Consider the following 24,828-nt stretch of genomic DNA (forward strand, 5'->3'; position numbering starts at 1 on the left):
CAGATTTGTGCCATATCAGGTCACGTCTGACGTGATAAAATTGCATAATTCAAAGGATTGTATTTCATTTTATTGTATATATTGTATATATATTTAATAGGGATATTTAATAGGAAGTACTACAGGGATCAGCAACCTTTGGCAGGCAGCCCATCAGGGAAATCCGCTGGCGGGCCGGGATGGTTTGTTTACCTGCATCATTGGCAGGTTGGGCCGATTGCAGCTCCCACTGGCCGCGGTTCACCATTCCAGGCCAATGGGGGCTGCGGGAAGCGGTGTGGTCCGAGGGATGTGTTGGCTACCGCTTCCCGCAGCCCCTATGGGCCTGGAACGGCAAACTGCCGCAGGTAGGAGCTGCAATCTGCCAAACCTGCCGAGGCTGCAGATAAGTAAACCATCCCGGCCCGCCAGCAGATTTCCCTGACGGGCCACGGGCCAAAGGTTACCGATCCCTACCATAGAGTAGCCATTGTACAGGGCATAATAGAGATAGTCTAATATTTGAAAAAATATTCTTTTCTCTAGTTGCTAGTCAAATCACTTCCATTTACTTGGAGATTACTATTCACCTGTGTCGTGTAGTTAGCTGTGTGACATGTGACCAGGGATTTCTTTGTTTGCTTAGCTTTCTTTCCTACTTGGACTGCTCCCAGAGTAAAGCACTATCAGTCAGTCGAAGAGTGGTCGAATCTGGCCCTGGGATAGGGAAGAGTCACTGGGGACTTATCTTCTCTAGAAAATTACATGGGCCTGGTAAGGATTACTCACAGCCAGTTGACAGGATGTTGAACTGCAAAGTCATAATTGGCATCCTGGCTCCTCAAGGTTGTGTTCTGACACCATGTAATTTCCTGGTGAACACAAGCCCTGGATATCTCTGCAGTGAAGAGAGAACTCTGAAAGAGTTGTAGAAAGAGGGAGTCTACAAGCCCCTCACTCAAAGAACAAGACTTTCAACCTAATGCCCTTGTCCCAACTGTCAAGGTCCAGGATTTTGTTTGTATTTTTATTGTCTGCATACAAAACAAAAAATCAATGAATTTGGCCCACAGTGGTTCTTTGGAATACAAATTGCTACAGCCAAATACATAGTACCAGCCAAATTTTGTCCCCAAATACATGCACATAGCTCTGGACACTTCAAACAGGGTTGCTTTCAGATCATAATATGACACTCAGTTCACAACATATTCTTTACTTCACAAGGAACTGAACCGAGACAAGGAAACACATGCCACTAGGGACCTTTTATACCATTCTGATATGAATAATTTTTTTTATATCTGAATTCTTCAAGGCTTACATGAGTTGATTCATCTAAAGCTGGAAGAGTAAGTTTGCCAAGTGCTGCGCTACAGTACTTTACATTAAGGTTCTTTCTAATTTGCTTATGACAGGCTGCTGAAGGATATGTTAAATTAACATTTTTTTCCTTTCAGCTGTGTTAGTAGTGATTTCATATACTTTCAGTCATACCATTTTTATTGAGCATGCAAGAGAATTGCAGGAAACCGAGCAAGCTGTATAATTGGTGGGCATTGGTAGATATGAGAAAAATCTTATCACTTGAGTAGTTCACGATAGCATACCAGTTAGATTAATGTTAAGAAATGAAATGAAATTTCACTATTTGTACACTATGTGTGGATTCTTAATTTTGTTTTAAGCAAAACCATTTTCACAGTAATTCAATTTGTTTGACGTTAATCGGAACCTGCAAAAGCAAATAACTAAAATGGTGCTCATTAATAGTAAGTAATGTGGATTTTCTCCATAAATGTTTCAGCAGAGAAATCAATCCATAATATTATTACTTGAGCATGAAATAGAAAGGGTCTATTCTGCACTTTCTGAGTGCACGTAAATTGATATTATATTAATGGTATCTATACGTATGCAATAAGGGGAGAACAGATTACAAACTCCAGCTGTGATCACCTCAGATCTCAAACTAAGAAGGGTCAGGCCAGATCTGTATCTACCCAGAATACAAAAGTGGAAGTGACAAGATGCTGCAAGTTGAAATTCTTGCCTGTGAGCAAATTCTGAACCGGTTCCCCAGAACAGTGATATGGGTCACTGTGCTGCTGGGAATGCCATATTCTGGCTAAGAAGTAAAAACAAGGTCTCAACAAGGACAAGTATAGAGTCCTGCACTTAGGATGGAAGAATCCCATGAACTGCTACAGACTAGGCAACAAGTGGCTAGGCAGCTCTTGCAGAAAAGGACCTAGGGGTTACAGTGGACAAGAAGCTGGATATGAGTCAACAGTGTGCCCTTGTTGCCAAGAAAGCTAACGGCATTTTGGACTGTATAAGTAGGAGCATTGCCAGAAGATCCTGGGACATGATCATTCACCTCTGTTCAGCATTGGTGAGGCCTCATCTGGAGTACTCTGTCCAGTTTTGGGCCCCACACTACAAGAAGGATGTGGAAAGATTGCAAAGAGTCCAGCGCAGTGCAACAAAAATGATTAGGGGACTGGAACACATGACTTATGAGGAGAGGCTGAGGGAACTGGGATTTTTTAGTCTGTAGAAGAGAAGAATAAGGGGGGATTTGATAGCTGCTTTCAACTACCTGACAGGGGGTTCCAAAGAGGATGGATCTAGACTGTTCTCAGAGGTAGCAGATGACAGAACAAGGAGTAATGGTCTCAAGTTGCAGTGGGGGCAGTTTAGGTTGGATATTAGGAAAAACTTTTTCACGAGGAGGGTGGTGAAGCATTGGAATGGGTTACCTAAGGAGGTGGTGGAATCTTCTTCCTTGGAGGTTTTTAAGATCAGGCTTGACAAAGCCCTGGCTGGGATGATTTGGTTGGTGATTGGTCCTGCCTTGAGCAGGGGGTTGGACTAGGTAACTTCCTGAGGTCCCTTCCAACCCTGATATTCTATGATTCTTTCCTATACTCATTAAAGATCCCTGTGACACTAGGCAACCCTGTATTGATACCTGACTCACTACTGCCATAATAATTTGTACAAAATATGCCTTGTGAGGTATCATATGAATGCTAAAACACAGTGATTATTAATTATATTATAATATCTTTGTAAAAGTCATGTGATAACATTATATGTGAAGTTATGAATTCCCTCAGCATACTTTTACTAGAACATGTTCCAGACCAGACATCTAGCCTAGGTAACGATAACATGTCTATCCTAAGCAAAGCAATGGGTGTTTACCTCAGTTTACATGGCTTTGTTTTTGGCTAATGTCAAGCTAAACTAGGGTGACCAGACATCCTGTTTTTACAGGGACATTCCCGTATTTAAGCCTTCCTGCAGGTGTCCTGACTTTTTCGTAAAAATGGGCAATTTGTCCCATATATTCTGTCTCTCCCACATCAGTACTGGCAAGTCCTGCTGCTGGCCAGTTCTCTGCTTGCCCTCTGCCCACCCACTAGCAATGAGTGGTGGGGTTCAATGTCCAACAATGGGGGTGGGTGTACAAGGCTGGTGGCAGAGCAAAGCTGCAGCAGGCGGGGACGGCTGCTCCCACTGCTAGTCTGTCAGCACAGACCCTGCTGCATGCTCGCTCTTGGCCAGTAGAGCCTCAGCCCCTGTCCCATTTCCAGATGGCACTGGCTGCGAGGTGTGGGGGCTGGTGAGTGCGGGTAGGTGCCAGGTGGCAGCCGGTTACATGTTGCCTCTGCTGCTCACCCAGGGGCTCTTTATATGCTCCCCCTCTCACAGTCCTCTCTCTGCTTTGCCCTTCATCCCCTCAACCCCCAGCCCTGCTGCTCCTCCATATCTCCCCCGGTGGGGCGCATCCTGCTCCCAGCGCTGTGCAGAGAACCAGCCCCTGGTTGAAGTGCTCAGCTCACTAACAGCCTGGGTGGCAGGCTCCTTCCTTCCCCCACTGCCCCTGGCTGGGCCAGCACCCCAGGAAAGCCCAACACCCTATGGCCCAGGGCACTGGCCAGGAGGTGCCAAGCCTTGCATGTGCTACAGCTCCGCACAGCGCTGGCATGGGGAAGCCTCTCCGCCCCTCAGCTAAGCTGTGGAGTGTGGGGGAGAAAATGCTTTCCAGCTGGTTTATGCCCCGACCCTGCAGGCTCCACGGCAGCCCCCTGGGCAGTGGCTTAGCACCCTCTTCACCCGCTCCATCCCCTAGGCATCCTCCCCTGCTGAGCCATCTCTCTGGCCAGGTTCACCGAAGCCCCTGCGGTCAGGTTCTCTGGGCCCTGGTGCACAATGCATCCTTAGGGCTCAACCCCTTCCTGCCTGCGCTGTAGTCAGGGGACAGATGGTGGCTGGGTTATGTCGATGGTCAGCAGCAGCCTGGACGTGTTAGCTGCCTTTCAACACTGTGCAAGCAGGAAGAGAGAAGCTGCTTCCAGCCACAAGGGAGCAGGGGAGGTGGGAAGAGATCAGTTCTGCAAAGACGTGGGCCAGGTCATCTCTTCTCCCTCCTGCCCCGAAGCTGGAAGCAGCTCCCATCCCGTCCCTCCTGCAAAGTGCTGAAAGGCTGCTGCTGGCCATGTTCTGGTGTGAACCCTGGCAGAAAACTGGGGATGGGAACACGTGACTCCGCGTCCCTCCCCCCCCCCCCTCCAACCAGCGTTGCCTTGTGAAGATGAGGTGCAGGTACCAGATGAGGCGGGTCTCTCCCAAGAGCCCAGCGAAGCATGGAGGGTGGAGAGCACCAGGCGCCGGCGGGGGGGCTGAGGGGGTCAGACAGTCACCTCTCATGTGTGAGAGAGGTGTATGGGAGAGTGTGTGTCACCCCTCCCCATGTGAACCCTAAAGCCTTAAAGATAAGAAGGTAAATAAAAAGAATCCAGTTATGCAGGATTTCTTTTTAACAGGGGCTCAGTCAACTTGATGTTAATTTGAAATTTTGTACTGCATAGTTCTGACTGATTGCCATTGAACTTGCTTGAATATGAGTAATTTTAACAGATGTCCTGTATTCAGCATAGGGAAATATGGTCACCCTAAGCTAAACTGGCAGGGTTATCCTGAGCCTGAATCTGAGAAACAGAGAATTAACATGGCTCCTACACTCTAAAGACACACAGGAGACTATATCCCTAGGAGGTCTTCCTTGTTTGTAAGACAAAGACATCCTTTTGGAACTATAAGGAAGAGAGAGAGAGACTACATCTTTTTCCTTCTCCTTGAGACAAATAAACCAAGTGATTTGATCTCTGTGATATTGCCTGGCCTGGCCAGCCAGTAAAAAGCTGGAAAGGAGGCTGAGGGTAAAAGAAACCATCTTGACTAAGACTGTATCTTGATAGATAAAGTTTTAGATTTTTAGATGCATGTTTTCATTTTTATTTGCTTGTAACAATCTCTGCTTTTATCTCTTTCACATGGTACCACTTAATCTATGCTATTTTGTAAATGAATTTGTTTTACTGTTATTAGCATTTTATTAGCCATGTTGTTTTAGAAGAGAACGGTGTATTTACCCCAATTAAATTAAAAAGCTGTGATGTACTGACTCTTTAACGGAGCAGTGAACTTAGTATCTTCTGTGAATGCACAGTGGTGGGGGCTTGTGCATTGCAGAGAAACATCTCGGAGGAGCTCAGGGCCTGCAGGTCACTGATCGTTATTTGCTAGAGGAGGTTTAGCCAGGAGTCTTGAGAAGTTTACTGGTGAGGACCACAGACTGGTGTAGCAGGGAGCTGATACAGTCTAATCACCAGCAAAACTAACTTTTGCTAAGGCAGAGAGGTAACACAGTGGCTCACAACTCTGGGTATCCCCAGCAATGTGTTATAATCCCACAGCACTTTTCACAAAAGTAGGAGTTTTTAACTCTGATGTCCATGTCAATTTTTCACATGAGTAATCCTGAGAGCTGGGCCAATAGTTCATTTGCTTTTTGAGAACAGTTGTAGAAGCAAACCTTTGCCAATACACCAGTTCAGAAAAAGCAAATAAAAGGGTATAAAAATGCTCAAAAAATTCAGCTTAAAAGTCACCCATATATGCATGAATAGCTACTCACTATTTCCCAGCTTTTCATTTACATCACCTTATAGTTACAATGGGATATTATTTTCTTTGCTACCTTCCCTAAATTGTTGTGTAATGTTGCTCCACACTATTTCACACCAGATGGTGCTGTATTTCACTGGTGAGTGAAGTGTTCCCTAGATAGTTTGATTATCCTTTTGTTAAGGGCCCTATTGGATGCACAAGGGGAAGTAACAGGGAGAATAAACAAGATGATTTCCGCACCTTTATGCACCTGCATAGCACTGGACACAGTTGGCACTTGCTTCCTTGAAGTAATGGAGGGAAGAGGTGGGAAGCAGATGAGATTATAGTTCAATCCCCCCTGTGAATGAAGGTAATTTAACTCAAGCCTCCTTTCAAAGGGTGTAGAATTTATTAGGCATTCCCAGTTTCATTGAGCTTGCTTCAGCCACAGTGACTCCAGAAGCTCCTGCCAAGGCAATGTACCTCCACACTGCCCCCTGCTGAGCTCTATGGCTTAAAGCAGAGATGGGCAAACTATGGCCCGCGGGCCACATACGGCCCGCAGGACCCTCCTGCCCGGCCCCTGAGATCCTGGCCCGGGAGGCTCGCCCCCAGCCCCTCTCAAGCTGTTCCCCTCCCACGCCATGGCGGGAAGTGGGAGGGGGCAGATAGGGGGCAGGGCGCAGGCTGTTTGGGGGGCACAGCCTTCCCTACCCAGCCCTCCATACAGTTCCACACCCCGATGTGGCCCTCGGGCGAAAAAGTTTGCCCACCCCTGGCTTAAAGTCATAATTTATTCCTGTGCTTGTAAAGTAATTGGATTCTTTTTGGACAAGAGGCACTACATATATGTTATGATTATTAACTATCTCTCAATGAGTGAAGGCAACTCCTATTCGAATGTCATAGGTGGATGAGCAACATATGCTCCTCTTCGAATCTGAGAATCCAGTTAAAAAATTGAGTTGCTATAATGAAGGTCAGGCTATTCTAATGGATGGATTACCCACTGTAACACAAATAATGTATTTTGTCATTTATTTAATTTTACTCTCTCTGATCATCTTTATCCAGAAGAAGGTTAGTGGAATCCTTTGTATTTTATAAAGTGAGTGAGGTGTAACCATAACTCTAGAGGATGAGGGCTAGATTCACAAAGGGGACTTAGTCATTGAAGGGGAGGTAAGAGTTTATCTACATCTTTAGGCACCTAAATACCTTCATAAAGCTGGCCCTTCACTTAGCAGCTTTCCCCTGGTGTCTAAATTTCCACAATTATTAAGGATTGTGTGGGTTAATTTGTAAATGCTGTAAATTGCTTTGAAAATGTATACATTGTATTCTTTGGAGAACTACAGCAGCAATGGTTTCAATGGGACTGCATGCAAATTTGGCCAAATTCATTTACAATTCTTCTTCTTCTTCTTCTACAACTTTTCTCTAAACTCCCCCTAACCTCCACATGTTCTATTTTGTGCAGACTATATATCCGGCCAAGGAAGGCAGATTACAACACCCTCCGGAGTTCACGAATCGAACTTTTCTACCATCCAGAGGAATAACTACAAAGAAACAATGTACCTGCTTGCTTACTCCATGGGCTGAAAATCCTGGCCTTGCAGTTCCCGTAGTTTCTACCTGCCTGACAGCGAGGGATTGATCCTGAGTCTCTTACCGGTAATTGCACAGCAAAATGCTAACATTAGGTTGCTAAGAAAGGCCTGTTAATTTAATTTTGGATAATGCTTGTGCTACTCCTGCTGTGTCAGCTTTGTCGGCTGCTCCATCAGTCCTGCTGAAAGTCATGCTTCTTATCAGTCCCAGGAGGAGTGGCAAGGGCAAGCCAAATAATTAACTCAAGTTTGGGAGAAAATATTATGTAGGAGCAAAGGGAAGGGGGGAAAAAGCAAGAGTGGAGAAGAATGAGGAAGAGAAATATGCAAACAGAAGGGAAAGAATAAAGGAACAGCCTAGCACTGACACAAGTAAGAATAAAAGAGTGTGAAACAAAATGGGAAATAGTACATTTACATGTCTGAAATATTAGTTTAACCACCAGAAACAGAGGATTGCATTTGCAGTGAAAAGTGCATTGATGAAGCCTTGAATTTCACTGAATTCCCATTGTTTGGAAAAATAATCTAGGCTCCCTTCCTCCACAAACCTTCATCCCATCTCAAGATAAATTAGTCATTGTAGATAGAATTGTCTGATAAAACAGAATTATTAGACATAGCAGATGTTTTCTTAAGTTCTTTTTAGTCACTGAACAGAAAAAAATAAATCAGATTTCTTGGGTCACTGTATAAAACAATGTAATTAAGATAATGAACAGGAACTGCTATAAGTCTAACAGTCAAGATATTCTGTAATAAACCCACTATCCAGTCTCTGTGACTTTCAAAGAGAACAAACAGCACTGCTGCACTATAGATTCAGATTTGAAGAGGAGACTGAATAAGGAGTTTTTCCAAGGGGTCAGAACTTTTTGCTTAATTAAATAGACATAAAATTAATTTCCATCATTTTACATTATAGTACATAAACATATTAAGCCCCTTGATCCTCTAAATTATAGTTTACCCCAATCCTATATTTATTCCCTTTCCAAATCCATGCCCTGCTCTGTCTTCTTCCACATGGTGCACATTTATCTTCATTGTTATCAGGGAAGAAAATGATATACATATAATAGGTTGTACAGACAATGTGAGGTAATGGAAAGAGGGTGGACCAGATTTTTAAAAGAGGTCATGTCCAATTTAGGTGCCTAATACATGAACATTTTTTGTAAGTGCTCATCAGCCAGCATGCTGAGATGTTTTGGAAATCTGACTGTTTATTTTTGTCCCAGCTTCAGTTAGCAAACACCTGTCAGTCTGAATTACGAGCAGACTAGTGATACTAGTGATACTGAGACAGGTTTTATTGAATTTACCACATCTCACATTCTCTAAGGTCACAGTGTTACTTAGTTAGACTTGTCTGTACCACTTCATGCCCATGACATAACATGACACATTAAAGATTGGGATGTCATGGTATAAAGCACTGAAAATGTGAAGAAAACAAAAACAAAGCTTTATATATATTTTATTGTCTTTTTGACCAGGAAAGTTAAGGTTGCAAAGCAGTTACTTCTTTGTGGGGGAAATGGTTTAAAATAACCAGTAATAAGCATTTCAAAATGCAAGAAAAATCAGGTGAAGTAGAAAAAAATGTTTATCTTTTAGTTGTGCATTTAAAGATAGATGAGGCACAATCCACACAAGGTGACCTGGTTAAAGCAATCCCAAACAATCAGCTGCAAGAAGCATATTCTAACTGCTGTAAAGGTTGAAGTGGATTGTTCTGTAGCCTTATAAGGCATGAGCAGGTTAATTGCTTTAACCTGTCAGAGTCATTTAAAGCATTCTAAAGGATTAGGATGGTTTAAAAATAATTTATTCTACTTGTGGAGTTTCAGTGGAGGGAGGATGGCATGGAAGCCGTATCAAGTCAAATGCAAGATGGAGGGATGACAAAGAAAATGAACTACACATGACAGATGTTAGTCAGATCACATAATGCACGACTGGCAGACACTCCGATACTATAGTGATGAGGGAAGTACCAGAGCCTATATAGACTAGGCTAGACTAGATTGTTTTCATTGAGATCAGTGAAATCCTTCAGCCAAAGAGCTTAAAACAAAGGCTTTGCAAACAGAGTAAGTCTTGAGAAAAGACCTTACAAGTAGAGCAGTGTAAAATTTTACCACAAATAGTAAAATTGCCAACAAACAAACAAACATTTTTCAGGGCACTGAAACTACTTGTTAGTTCAGGGTGACTACAACTACTAGTTTCAGCTGAAAAAAAGTGGTGAAAAAATAAGTCTAAATGTTCCATTTTTATCATTTTAAAACAAAATGTTTCAACTTTTTGTTTTGAAATGGTGGGTTTTTTTCAGAATTTAGCTTTTTTTTTCCTTTTTTTTTTTAGGTACAAATATATAAAAACCATCAGAAAGGGAAATAAAACCTGAGGAAAAAATTGTTTCAGGACATATGAAGTGTTTTGGATGACTTGAAACAAACAGTTTTTGGTTTTGGTGAGAACAACTGGGGAAAAAATGACAGGTTTCAGAGTAACAGTCGTGTTAGTCTGTATTCGCAAAAAGAAAATGAGTACTTGTGGCACCTTAGAGACTAACCAATTTATTTGAGCATAAGCTTTGGTTTCTGTTCAATTTGAATCTTCCCATCTGCCCCCCTGCTTTTTTTTTGTAAAGGATTTTTTTTCTTTGGCTCGTAAACCTAAAAAATCAATTATTCACTAAGCTTTCCTTACAAACTCCACTGATGAGCTCTGTCTTGCAAACTCTGCTAGCCAGATGATACCAGATTTTTCTTTTCCTTTTTAAAATCTTTTTCCCTTCCTTTTATTTCTCAAGGGACCAAGAAATTAATTTATAAAAATGTTTTAATCAACTAGGTACTAAAATTTCACCATTCAATTCACAACATTTCAGGAAATGCAAAAGTTAAGATTAAATCAGCAGTTGGTAAGTGGGTCAGTTTATAGATATCCGTCCAAATGATCAGCTGGCATAAATCAGCATTGCCCTGCTGAAATCACTTGCTGGGCTGCTGGTGACATTGTAAAACACTTGTAGTGTTAAGATGGGTGTTCCCTCTTTTTTGCTTTAATAAAAATAAATATATAAGCAAATAAATAAATAAATAAAATCTGAAAAAGTTCACAGTATGTTGACTTCACCAATTACTTCAAACAATGCAGTATTATGCTCTTAAATTGTCAGGTGGACGTCATCAACACTAGTGCAGGTCTAAACCTGTCTCTTGATGAATTGACAGAACAATTTTGGGGAAAAAATATTCAAAACAAATTTTACAAGAATCAGACATTGCAACAGTGACCAATCTATTTTGAGGTTGTCCACAGACTCCAGAATTAGTGATATTTTTGAAGAGTGTGGGTATGCAAAAACTATTTGATCTACGTTGCAGTGGCAGAATTGAAACTATATTTCTAGTTCAGGCAAAAAAAGGGTTTGATCCTCTGAAGTGCTGATGCCCACAACTTTCAGACACTCACAGAATCAGGTCCACAGATTATATGAAGGATGTTTTCATAAACTTGTATAGGACATGTCATAATCATGCTTCAACTTCTTCTTCTGAAGTCCTATGTGTAAACCAAACACAGCTCATGAAACAGAATGTAAATGCCTTGAAACGTCCAAGAGGGTAAAAGGAACTAGTGGAGCAATAAAAGTCACAGTGAAACACTTTGTATTACAATAATGAAAAGAGCTGTATGTTATTCTCACATGGATAGCTTGGTTCTTTTGCAAATAGACCAGGCATCAGCTTGCTTCGAGAATGGTGCCAATCTACATTTATATCTGTGAGGATAATAAATGTGTGATAAAAAGTCTATAAAAAAATTGACGTTCGTTCTACACTGCTCTGGCAAAAGAGTTGTTCTCTACCTCAGTTGACAACTCATTAGGTTGTATACAGAAGACAGCCTCAGTGATGCTGCAAACAATCAAGGTCCTTGCTTAGTTTAGATGGGTTTTCACTACCTTATTTTCTAAAAAATAAACCCGGACAAGTTCCAAGCATATTGATTAGCCACTCTAACTAATCCTGAAGGAGAACACTGCTCAGGAAGGTAATAAGGAGAATGTGTGCTACTCTCTCACACACATTTTGAGTGTCTTGTCTCTGGGAAAACCTTCTAACCCTCTGCTGCTGAAGAAGAATGAACCAATATCTATTTTTTTCTGATATCTTTTAGCAGGTGAAAACAAAATCTAATACCAAGTGGCTTATACCTACATCTGTGTTTGTGCACTTGCCAATCAGTCTACGTATAATTCTCTCTTCTTTACTTAGGATGGACTTGGGCATTAGATATTAATGAAAATGTCTCTCTTTATAGATGTCATTTTATCTTTCCCCTTGAGGCTCCATTTTTTAAGTAACTTAATTTCAGTTGTGCTGAAAGATGAAGTTTGTAAGACAATGTTCGGTTCAGCCTAGTCAGATAAGAAGGGACTTGGTTATTTCATTTTAATTTTCAGGCCAGGTTACTTGCCAAAAACAGGAAATGGTTAGGTACCCACAGGTATCAAGAGGTATCAAGAATCTATTTCATCTCTTCACTGTGGCACTTAATTTATCATTTAAGAAAGGACTGAGCGCAAGAGATCATGCCCTCTAATAAGAACATATAAACTGTTAAGGAAGGAGAAACAAATTTAAAAAACAAAAATCACACATATTAAATAGTGGAGCTGAGTAAATGCTTCAAAATGGTTTTCTGCAAATATTAGCTCAAATTTTTAAATGCATTTGCTTCAAGCATGCTCAGAACCTTTTATGCTAGTTTTGCATTGATAGTCTAGCAATTCTATGCTGGCAGAAATGTTCACTTAAACAGCAAATTTTTAACAAACCTTGGAAGATATTAGTAGAGAGCAAATCCTGAATTCATAAATGTGAGTATTTGCACTAAAAAGCTATGTCTAAGAGTTCAGTTCCCCATCTCTGAAGACTCACAAGGGGCCATGCTCCAGTGAGGAAGCCCCGTTTAATGATGGCAAGTTTTCAAGGCTGACCAGGATGGGGAACCTGGGGCAAATCTCCCCTCTGGGCAGTGTGCATGTAGGTAAACTAATCAGCCTCAGGCACCCTTTCCTTCAGCTACATGGCCTTATGGAGTCAGCTGAAATGATCAGATAGCAATAGAAGGGAATGACAGAAAGAGTCACTTTCTTTTAATATTGAACAAAGACATTCATAGAATGAAGAAAACAATATTTTAAAAAAATCCTCTCTCTCTCTCTCCCCCAGCTTCCCTCCTGCGTGGCTTCCTGATACATATTTAAAGAAACAATATACATGACCTCACAAGAATGAAATGCTTAAACCAACTAGAACCCAGAATACAGGAAAAATACACTACACCCATGAAGATCATTATTAAACTGCAATTAGTGGGTTGAACAACTTATTTCTTTACAATGAAACAAAATCCAAAATGTCTGCAACATATCGGAGGAATTTCAATTAACTGGGAATTCCCCTCTACATGAAAGCTCACTCAGTCTTAAAGTTAGAATTAGATTTGCTTATGGAGAAGTGAAATTTCTGAATTGTTTAAGTATATTTCAACGGAATATTTCCCTGCTTATAGTGGAGCTTGTTATCCCATTTATAGTGACATGTCATTCCATATAAGTGGCTTGCATTATGCTCCTCCCCTTATGATTCAGAAATGATCACCTAAAAATAGTAACAAATATTACATTTGGAGAGCATTATCATTTCCATTTCTTTTCTGCTTTTATTGGAGCAGAGAAAGAAAGAGAGATTGCTACTATCTTATGGCAGGGAAGAATAAGAAAAAATAGTCTGACTCTCAGTGTTGGTGCAGATGCTTCCACATAAGGGGGTGAAGACATGGGGCCAGATTCAGACCTCAGTGCTCAGTGAAATTACAATTGCATCACAATGGTGTAACTGAGATCTGAATCTAGCCTGTAGACTTCAAGAAGGCTATCACCCTCTCTCAAATATAAACACCCGCTGATGCATCCTGTAACTGCAAGTGGTTAGAAGGCCTTACTGCCACATACAGGGAAAGAGGAAAGAATATTTTGCCAGTTTGGTCCCTTCTTGTTATTGTGGAGGAAACAAATTACAAAAAGAAAGTTTCACCATTTTGTTTATGTCTGCTAACAAATGTGAAGAGTAGGTACAGATCTAAGGGTAATTGAGAGTAATACTATATAGCAAGTTAAATTATTAGCATGTTTATGACTTCTTCATCCTTGCACATTACCTTTGATTGTCTTTCATTCTCACATACTGTAGCTGTTTTATTGGCAGTTCTGGAACATTTTACAAATTTATTCAAAGCTGCTACATATTCCATCTTTTAGCCTTTCTTGAGGCAAAAGCCTGCATGCAGTCAATAGGCGTTTTTTGGACCCAGAATGGCAAGATCAGGCAATAAATATAGCAACAAATAAACTGTAAAATCTTTTGCAATGTGCTTTGCTTATTCAAGCTTTTTTAATGAAAAATCAGAGGATTTGCATATGCAGGATTTGCATATTGCATGTTTACTCCAGAAAGTAAACATAACCATTTTAAACAAAGGAAAGGATTATTCCCTAAGAAAATATGCACTTTTCATGACAGCCTCCAGTAGAGAGTCTCCACTTTTTGATTGTAATGACACCAAACCAAAACTTTGGATCCAAACATCCTGAATGTTAGAGGAATTGGGATCTCAATACAGATCCAGATGTGAATTTTTCTGTATGAACCAATTTATTCTTTAAATTTAATTTTAATATGAGAGACAGGAGACTTGGGAACATGTCTTAAGACCACATCCTAGGAGAGGCATTTGGCCTAGCAGATAGGGCACTGGACAGGGATTCAGGAAACCTGGGCTCTGCCAGTGCTTTACTGGGCAAGTCCCTTGTGCAAGTCCCTTCCCACCCCCACCACCCCTCCTTGTAATGTTATTGACCTCCTTTGTAAAGCACATTGAGATCTATGTATGAAAAATGCTAGGTGTTAGATGATATGATATGGATGATCAGAGCTAGGTGATATTATTATTTAATTTTTTTACAGGACATTCTGTTACCTTTGGTGAGAATGGAACTCTCTTTAGAACTTCTGACTAGTACAAGTATATCTAATTATAAGATTAATTAGCAAAGAACTGTTCATATAAAATGTTATGAACTGTGTACATAAAAAAGCACACTCCTGACAAAATGAAGTTCCTTAAACCCAAAACAAACAAAAGAAAATTAAAACAACCTAAAACTATCATACCATGCAAATGCTAAAAGAGATTAAACTTGTGCAATAAAATTAGTGTTAAAGTTCTGGTCTGATCCGTGGGAGGGAAGGGCATCCTGGAATATCTCAATTACAAGTCTAAAAGTAGAGCAGCTAAATGCAAATACACATTACCAGTGAGCGTGAAAAGATCTGAGGCACTGACTGGACTGAGTAAGATACAGTGACAAATTACAGAAAGATGTTTTTTTGTTTGTAAGGAAAAAAGGAGAACAGCCTCCTGTGACTAAGGTCTTGCTTCTAGCTGTTCCGTAGTTTCTGATTTTTGTTTTGTTTTATTTTTCCCCCTTCAAGCTACTCTTCATTAGTTTGCACAGTGTATGAGAAATTATAAAAACAAGAAGGGACTAGTCTAATCTTCTGTTTACTTTTCCTCCATAAGTGACCCCATCCAAGAAACATTCAGGTTGTGCCTGGTTCTGAAGCACATGGTTTGAAGACCAGAATTGTGTCCTGGATTCAACTGAAAAGTATGTGAAAAGGATTTCATTTTATACCCACAAAAGCAAGGACATCCACTGCTATCAGACCAAACATTTCATAACTAGGCAAAAAAGGGAACACTTGGATAATGTTTATTCCCTATTGCTACCAAAAACTGGGGTTTAAATCATTCGTTGTTAATTGCAAAATGTGATAGATTCTAACCGTAAGAATATCTGATGTAAATTAGTATCGTTACACTGACTTCAGTGCAGCTATGCTGATCAACACCATCTGAGAATCTGGCCCTAATCTAGCAACTGAATACTCAGCACAGAAGGCTCTCTTCTTCTTACGTCAGCAGGGAGTACCTTGTATTGTGGGGACCCTTACTGTGCAAAGACTGTTCTGAGAATGCTTCCAGTAGTTCCACAGGGGTAGTGTGGGTGAAGTGTTGATGGCTGTTATAAAGCCTGCTAAACAACCAGTGGGGCCACTGGACGATCAAGATGCTAAAGGAGCACTCAAAGATGATAAGGCCATTGTGGAGACACTAAATGAATTCTTTGCATTGGTCTTCACTGTTGAGGATGTGAGGGAGATTTCCAAACCTGAGCCATTCTTTTTGGGTGACAGATCTGAGGAACTGTCCCAAATTGAGGTGTCATTAGAGGAGGTTTTGGAACAAATTGATAAACTAAACAGTAATAAGTCTCCAGGACCTGATGGTATTCACCCAAGAGTTCTGAAGGAACTCAAATGTGAAATTGCAGGACTACTAACTGTCATCTGTAACCTATTATTTAAATCAGCTTCTGTACCAAATGACTGGAGGATAGCTAATGGGACACCAATTTTTAAAAAGGGCTCCAGAGGTGATCCTGGCAATTACAGGCCAGTAAGCCTCACTTCAGTACAGGGCAAATTGGTTGAAACTATCATAAAGCACAAAATTGTCAGACACATAGATGAACATAATTTGTTGGAAAATAGTCAACATAGTTTTAGTAAAAGGAAATCATGCCTCACTAATCTATTAGAATTCTTTGAGGGAGTCAACAAGCATGTGGACAAAGGAGATCCAATGGATATGGTGTATTTAGATTTTCAGAAAGTCTTTGACAAGGTCCCTCACCAAAGGCTCTTAAGCAAGATAAGCAGTCATGGGATAAGAGGGAAGGTTCTCTCATGGATTAGTAACTGGTTAAAAGATAGGAAACAAGGGGTAAGAATAAATGGTCAGTTTTCAGAATGGCGAGAGGTAAATAGTGGTGTCCCCCAGGAGTCTGTACTGGGACCAGTACTATTCATCATATTCATAAATAATCTGGAAAAAGGGGTAAACAGTGAGGTGGCAAAATTTGCAGATGAAACAAAACTACTCAAGATACTTAAGTCCCAGGCAGACTGCAAAGAGCTACAAAAGGATCTCTCAAAACTGGGTGACTGGGCAACAAAATGGCAAATGAAATTTAATGTTGATAAATGAAAAGTAATGCACATTGGAAAACATAATCCTAAATATACATATGCAATGATGGGGTCTAAATTAGCTGTTATCACTCAAGAAAGAGATCTTGGAGTCATTGTGGATAGTTCTCTGAAAACATCCACTCAATGTGCAGCAGCAGTCAAAAAAGTGAACAGAATGTTGGCAATCATCAAGAAAGGGATAGATAATAAGACAGAAAATATCATATTGCCTCTATATAAATCCATGGTACGCCCACACCTTGAATACTGCATTCAGATGTGGTCGCCCCACCTCAAAAAAGATATATTGGAATTGGAAAAGGTTCAGAAAAGGGAAACAAAAATGATTAGGGGTATGGAATGGCTTCTGTATGAGGAGAGATTAATAAGATCGGGACTTTTCAGCTTGGAAAAAAGGTGACTAAGGGGGGCTATGACAGAGGTCTATAAAATCATGAGTGGTGTAGAGAAAGTAAATAAGGAAGTGTTATGTACTCCTTCTCATAATACAAGAAGAAGGGGCCACTCAATGAAATCAATAGGTAGCAGGTTTAAAACAAACACAAGAAAGTATTTTTTAATGCAACACACTTTCAACTTCTGGAACTCCTTGCCAGAGGGTGTTGTGAAGGCCAATACTATAACAGGGTTCAACAGGGAGCTAAACAGATTCATGGAAGATAGCCATGGATAGACCATTACTCAGGATGGACAGGAATGGTGTCCCTAGCCTCTGTTTGCAGAAACTGGGATTGGGTGACAGGGCATGGATCACTTGATGATAACGTGTCTGTTCATTCCCTTTGGAGAACCTGCCATTGGCCACTGTCAGATGACAGGATACTGGGATTGATGGACCTTTGGTCTGACCCAGTATGGCCGTTATTATGTTCTTATCTGGTCAGAGTCTCACTCTCAGATTCTTAGGGCAATGTCTTGGCATTTACTACAGATAGATCGTTTAATTCCACACCCTTTCCCCACCCCTCCCCTTTCAAGGTTATCCTGGCTTTGGCTGATAACATTTAGGACACAGAATGGCTAGTGGTGGAAAGTCCACTAAGAAAGAGGATATACACCCACACTCTCACTACTGCTGAGGACTGCCAATGTAGCCTCAAAAGTGAATAAGGTTCTGTGAGGCATGGTCAATGTATCCTTTGGTTTTATGTGAGTGGTGTGAATTTCACTCTCAAAGTTTTTGAAAAGTAAGATTTTCCTTTTTGTATGTATTATATGTGAATCTCCATATCATCAAAAACATGAAAGTAACATTTATCATTGTACAGCAGGCTTATATTTCACAGTTTGACATATAAAATTTTGTCCTAGATTGCAATTTCCTATGCAAATTCAGTCCAGAGTAAATGTTTACACAGAATTTAGGTTACTCTCAAAATCAGGGTGTATAAAAGAATTTTTCCCTAAATTTAATAGTGCCATAAAATAATATCATTACAGCAAAAGTCCGTTAGAGTTCCCATTTTGCAACACTTTCCAGGGGTTGTAAATTTGATATTTCCATTTGAATTGACACAGAATTTTGATTTAGAATAAAGTAACAGAAGCCATATTCTTTTTAAATAGCTTACACTGAGTTTTAAATATTACTTTATTTTTACCTGCTGAATTTTCTGCCTTTTAAAAAGTTAATATCACTCATTCATTATTATTATTATTATTATTATTTATTGTGATTTTATTCATCTTTGCAAAATATCTTAATTTTCAAAACAGAAACACTAAACAATTACTCTAACATCAGTCCAGTATCTACTATTAACAATATTTTAATTGGAGGTGAATCTTTATTTTATCACAAATTGGGACAAAAAGTCAAAATAATGATATTTTTCAAGGAATAAAATGTTCAAAAAATGCATTTTGTATCAACATTTTCCCTTAGATGACTTCTGAAGACAGAATGTCAATTTAAAATGAATCAAAATTTTAAACTGGAATATGCAGTTTTGAATTGACATCCGTAGCTCACCTAACCCATCCTCAGCAATTGTAGCTTTTTATTTCATTTAAAGTGAATTTAGTGATGTTATATTACACCACCATGGGTTCGGCTCCAGTTGTTACAGTTTCAAGCTCAACAGAATGAAATTGTCTCTAGTGCTTTTCTTAAATTTGGAGGCTTTAGGAACACATGAAGTCAAAGGATAATGACCACAGAAACAATCACAAGTGCAATGTTTTATCTGTACTATCAGTTTTATTAATGCAATAAATAAAGTTACAATTACCTATGCATATAGAAATCCTATAAAAACATATGCAATAATTGTAACTGTAGTCATACTCAGGACCTCAATGATATTCTAGGGTTTGATGGACCTCTCAATAGACGATCATCACTAGAGGGATGGTTACTGCTGGCATTTCCTGTGGTGTTGTTCCTTGGGTCTTCCTACTTTTACCCAAACAGGGAGCCCCCTTTTGTATTTTAATCCTCACTATACCTAACACCTTATAATGCATGAGAGTATTAACCCTCTTTTCCTTATCAGTACTTCCACACTCCATGAATTTTGGGGTGCCCTGTTTTTCATAGCTTGTTCTTAGTTCCTCTTATTCTCATTAGCATTCATGCATGACATGTACCTCTTAGTCAAACAGACATTCAAAGGTATTACAATCAGGTGTCTCGTGGTTTTGGACAATACATTGCAGTTTATTGCAATCCATTTTTTCCGTAACCTTACCTATTTGAACATCGTATGCAGTAACCTTGTGACCTTGTGGCATAGGATTATTCCTAGGTCACTCACTCATGTCAAGTATTCTTAAGACTATGTGCTAGTCTGGCTAAGTTAAAATCTTACAGGTCTCAGCCTGAAGGCCTTGTGTTTCAGCCATGCTTTACTAATTCCTAATACACACTCATTACTCCTAAATAGTTATCAGTCCTATACTTCTATAATCCTACAGTGCAAATCTATTTAGCATACATTGATTAGATATGAAATAACATATGATAAATAGATGAAAAAAATGAACTACTTAGCTACATAATGCTGGACATTCCAGCTGCAGATCTTTTAGACACATGCAAATTCAGGAGTATTGTAAAAAGGTGGCTTGGCCTCAGTAAGAAATAGTGATTTTCCCTGAATAAGCCTGTTCATTTCAGTGGGATTGCAAAGGTATAACCTAGGGTAGCATTTGGCATATCCTCTAGTTCAGGGGATACACAGCTGAATTTGCTACCTATTTAGCTTTACAAAAATGCACAACCTTTGGTTGCAATACAATAGCTAGACTTGCCTGAACGCAGTGATGAATCTAGCCTCAGTAAAGGCTTCAAAACTTCATTGGGGTTCCATTTGTGGATCTACAGGAAGAATCCCTTATGCTTAAGATTTGGCCTGTATTTTTCTCTTTACTCTTTTCTGTCTTTTGGTTTGCTATTTCTTCTTCTTTTGTCTTTCTGTTTTGGTTAGTTCTGAACATTGAGCTCTAGTGAATTCTCTGACAGAAGAAAACCCACTTTTCAGACTTTCCAAAATAGGATGAATACAAACTAAAGAAAAATGGCCAAGGTTTTCAATTTCCTGTGCCTGTTTGATGTTGCTATTGGTCTTGGCCAACTGTGTTTCTTTCATCTGCTTATATAACGTTCACCAGCAGAGATGGGGACAGAGACATTTGGTAGGTATTTGGTAGGGGAATAGCAATTAGATAAATGTTTTCTATCTAACACAGGGGAGAGACTCTTGCAATCTTAAAGTTTATTCCTATTAATAAAAAAAGCAGTAACTTTTAACAATTTGGTTCCTTTCAGAGAAAGGCCAATTTTTACATCTCTTCTTACAAGACCAATATAAACAAGGGGGCTATTTAGTGGAGAATCAAAGGGAATGACACGATCTTCTAAATTAATTAACTAATTTAACAGTGTTATATATTTTAATTGCTGGACAACTGTTATGAAGACAATACAATCTAATTTTGCAGTCTATGTAGCACAGCATTAGTACCACTGTTTATTGGCAGCATGTTGGATGAATACCAAGATTAGCAAGGAACAAACTTCAGTACTACTAAACCTCTGCTGGACTTAGAATCATAGAATATCAGGGTTGGAAGGGACCTCAGGAGGTCATCTAGTCCAACCCCCTGCTCAAAGCAGGACCAATCCCCAATTAAATCATCCCAGCCAGGGCTTTGTCAAGCCTGACCTTAAAAACTTCTAAGGAAGGAGATTCTACCACCTCCCTAGGTAACACATTCCAGTGTTTCACCACCCTCCTAGTGAAAAAGCTTTTCCTAATATCCAACCTAAACCTCCCCCTCTGCAACTTGAGACCATTACTCCTTGTCCTGTCCTCTTCTACCACTGAGAATAGTCTAGAACCATCCTCTCTGGAACCACCTCTCAGGTAGCTGAAAGCAGCTATCAAATCCCCCCTCATTCTTCTCTTCTGCAGACTAAACAATCCCAGTTCCCTCAGCCTCTCCTCATAAATCAAGTGTTCCAGATCCCAGTCATTTTTGTTGCCCTTCGCTGGACTCTCTCCAATTTATCCAAATCCTTCTTGTAGTGTGGGGCCCAAAACTGGACACAGTACTCCAGATGAGGCCTCACTAATGTCGAATAGAGGGGGATGATCACGTCCCTCGATCTGCTCGCTATGCCCCTGCTTATACATCCCAAAATGCCATTGGCCTTCTTGGCAACAAGGGCACACTGCTGACTCATATCCAACTTCTCGTCCACTGTTACCCCGAAGTCCTTTTCCGCAGAACTGCTGCCTAGCCATTCGGTCCCTAGTCTGTAGCTGTGCATTGGGTTCTTCCGTCCTAAGTGCAGTACCCTGCACTTATCCTTATTGAACCTCATCAGATTTCTTTTGGCCCAATCCTCCAATTTGTCTAGGTCCCTCTGAATCCTATCCCTGCCCTCCAGCATATCTACCACTCCTCCCAGTTTAGTATCATCCGCAAATTTGCTGAGAGTGCAATCTACACCATCCTCCAGATCATTTATGAAGATATTGAACAAAACCGGCCCCAGGACCAACCCCTGGGGCACTCCACTTGATACCGGCTGCCAACTAGACATGGAGCCATTGATCACTACCCGTTGAGCCTGACAATCTAGCCAACTTTCTACCCACCTTATAGTGCATTCATCCAGCCCATACTTCTTTAACTTGCTGACAAGAATACTGTGGGAGACCGTGTCAAAAACTTTGCTAAAGTCAAGAAACAATACATCCACTGCTTTCCCTTCATCCACAGAACCAGTAATCTCATCATAGAAGGCGATTAAATTAGTCAGGCATGACCTTCCCATGGTGAATCCATGCTGACTGTTCCTGATCACTTTCCTCTCATGTAAGTGATGTAGTGGTGGGAGTCTGCAATAGACCACCAGACCAGGGGGATGAGGTGGATGAGGCTTTCTTCCGGCAGCTCGCAGAAGCTACTAGATCGCATGCCCTGGTTCTCATGGGTGACTGTAATTGTCCTGATATCTTCTCAGAGAGCAATACAGCGGTGCACAGACAATCCAGGAAGTTTTTGGAAAGTGTAGGGGACAATTTCCTGGTGCAAGTGCTAGAGGAGCTAACTAGGGGGAGAGCTTTTCTTGACCGGCTGCTCACAAACCGGGAAGAATTAATAGGGGAAGCAAAAGTGGATGGGAATCTGGGAGGCAGTGACCATAAGTTGGTTGAGTTCAGGATCCTGACACAGGGAAGAAAGGTAAGCAGCAGGATACGGACCCTGGACTTCAGGAAAGCAGACTTCGACTCCCTCAGGGAACGGATGGGTAGGATCCCCTGGGGGACTAACATGAAGGGGAAAGGAGTCCAGGAGTTCTGGCTGTATTTCAAGGAATCCCTGTTGAGGTTACAGGGACAAACCATCCCGATGTGTCGAAAGAATAGTAAATATGGCAGGCGACGAGCTTGGCTTCACGGTGAAATCCTAGCAGATCTTAAACATAAAAAAGAAGCTTACAAGAAGTGGAAGGTTGGACATATGACCAGGGAAGAGTATAAAAATATTGCTCGGGGGCATGTAGGAATGAAATCAGGAGGGCCAAATCACACCTGGAGCTGCAGCTAGTGAGAGATGTCAAGAGTAACAAGAAGGGTTTATTCAGGTATGCTGGCAACAAGAAGAAAGCCAAGGAAAGTGTGGGCCCCTTAATGAATGAGGGAGGCAACCTAGTGACAGAGGATGTGGAAAAAGCTAATGTACTCAGTGCTTTTTTTGCCTCTGTCTTCACTAACAAGGTCAGCTCCCAGACTGCTGCGCTGGGCATCACAACATGGGGAAGAGATGGCCAGCCCTCTGTGGAGAAAGAGGTGGTTAGGCACTATTTAGAAAAGCTGGAGGTGCACAAGTCCATGGGGCCGGACGAGTTGCATCCGAGAGTGCTAAAGGAATTGGTGGCTGTGATTGCAGAGCCATTGGCCATTATCTTTGAAAACTCGTGGCGAACGGGGGAAGTCCCGGATGACTGGAAAAAGGCTAATGTAGTGCCAATCTTTAAAAAAGGGAAGAAGGAGGATCCTGGGAACTACAGGCCAGTCAGCCTCACCTCAGTCCCTGGAAAAATCATGGAGCAGGTCCTCAAGGAATCAATCCTGAAGCACTTACAGGAGAGGAAAGTGATCAGGAACAGTCAGCATGGATTCACCAAGGGAAGGTCATGCCTGACTGATCTAATCGCCTTCTATGATGAGATTACTGGTTCTGTGGATGAAGGGAAAGCAGTGGATGTATTGTTTCTTTTGACTTCCAGCATAACAATTCTCTGTTGTAAGGATATTTTAGATTGGAATAAACACTATTTTGTAATTAAGAGGGATACTAGCTATTTCTCTATGGGCTGTTATTACAGTGATAGTATCCTAATGATTATTTGGATTTTAAGGTCCATAGGACAAGGACTTTTTGCCTATAAAATATAGAGCTTGATTGATGACAGTGATCAGTTGTTCTCAGGGAAGAGTATAAAAATATTGCTCGGGCATGTAGGAATGATATCAGGAGGGCCAAATCGCACCTAGAGCTGCAGCTAGCAAGAGATGTCAAGAGTAACAAGAAGGGTTTCTTCAGGTATGTTGGCAACAAGAAGAAAGCCAAGGAAAGTGTGGGCCCCTTACTAAATGAGGGAGGCAACCTAGTGACAGAGGATGTGGAAAAAGCTAATGTACTCAATGCTTTTTTTGCCTCTGTCTTCACTAACAAGGTCAGCTCCCAGACTGCTGCGCTGGGCATCACAAAATGGGGAAGAGATGGCCAGCCCTCTGTGGAGAAAGAGGTGGTTAGGGACTATTTAGAAAAGCTGGACGTGCACGAGTCCATGGGGCCAGACGAGTTGCATCCGAGAGTGCTGAAGGAATTGGCGGCTGGGATTGCAGAGCCATTGGCCATTGGCCATTATCTTTGAAAACTCGTGGTGAACGGGGGAAGTCCCGGATGACTGGAAAAAGGCTAATGTAGTGCCAATCTTTAAAAAAGGGAAGAAGGAGGATCCTGGGAACTACAAGCCAGTCAGCCTCACCTCAGTCCCTGGAAAAATCATGGAGCAGGTCCTCAAAGAGTCAATCCTGAAGCACTTGCATGAGAGGAAAGTGATCAGGAACAGCCAGCATGAATTCACCAAGGGAAGGTCATGCCTGACTAATCTAATGGTCTTTTATGATGAGATTACTTGTTCTTTGGATGAAGGGAAAGCAGTGGATGTATTGTTTCTTGACTTTAGCAAAGCTTTTGACACTGTCTCCCACAGTATTCTTGTCAGCAAGTTAAGGAAGTATGGGCTGGATGAATGCACTATAAGGTGGGTAGAAAGCTGGCTAGATTGTCGGGCTCAACGGGTAGTGATCAATGGCTCCATGTCTAGTTGGCAGCTGGTGTCAAGTGGAGTGCCCCAGGGGTCGGTCCTGGGGCCGGTTTTGTTCAATATCTTCATAAATGATCTGGAGGATGGTGTAGATTGCACTCTAAGCAAATTTGCGGATGATACTAAACTGGGAGGAGTGGTAGATACGCTGGAGGGGAGGGATAGGATACAGAAGGACCTAGACAAATTGGAGGATTGGGCCAAAAGAAATCTGATGAGGTTC

This window comes from Lepidochelys olivacea, assembly GCF_965140295.1.
Source record: "Lepidochelys olivacea isolate rLepOli2 genome assembly, chromosome: 4".
NCBI lineage: Eukaryota > Metazoa > Chordata > Testudines > Cheloniidae > Lepidochelys > Lepidochelys olivacea.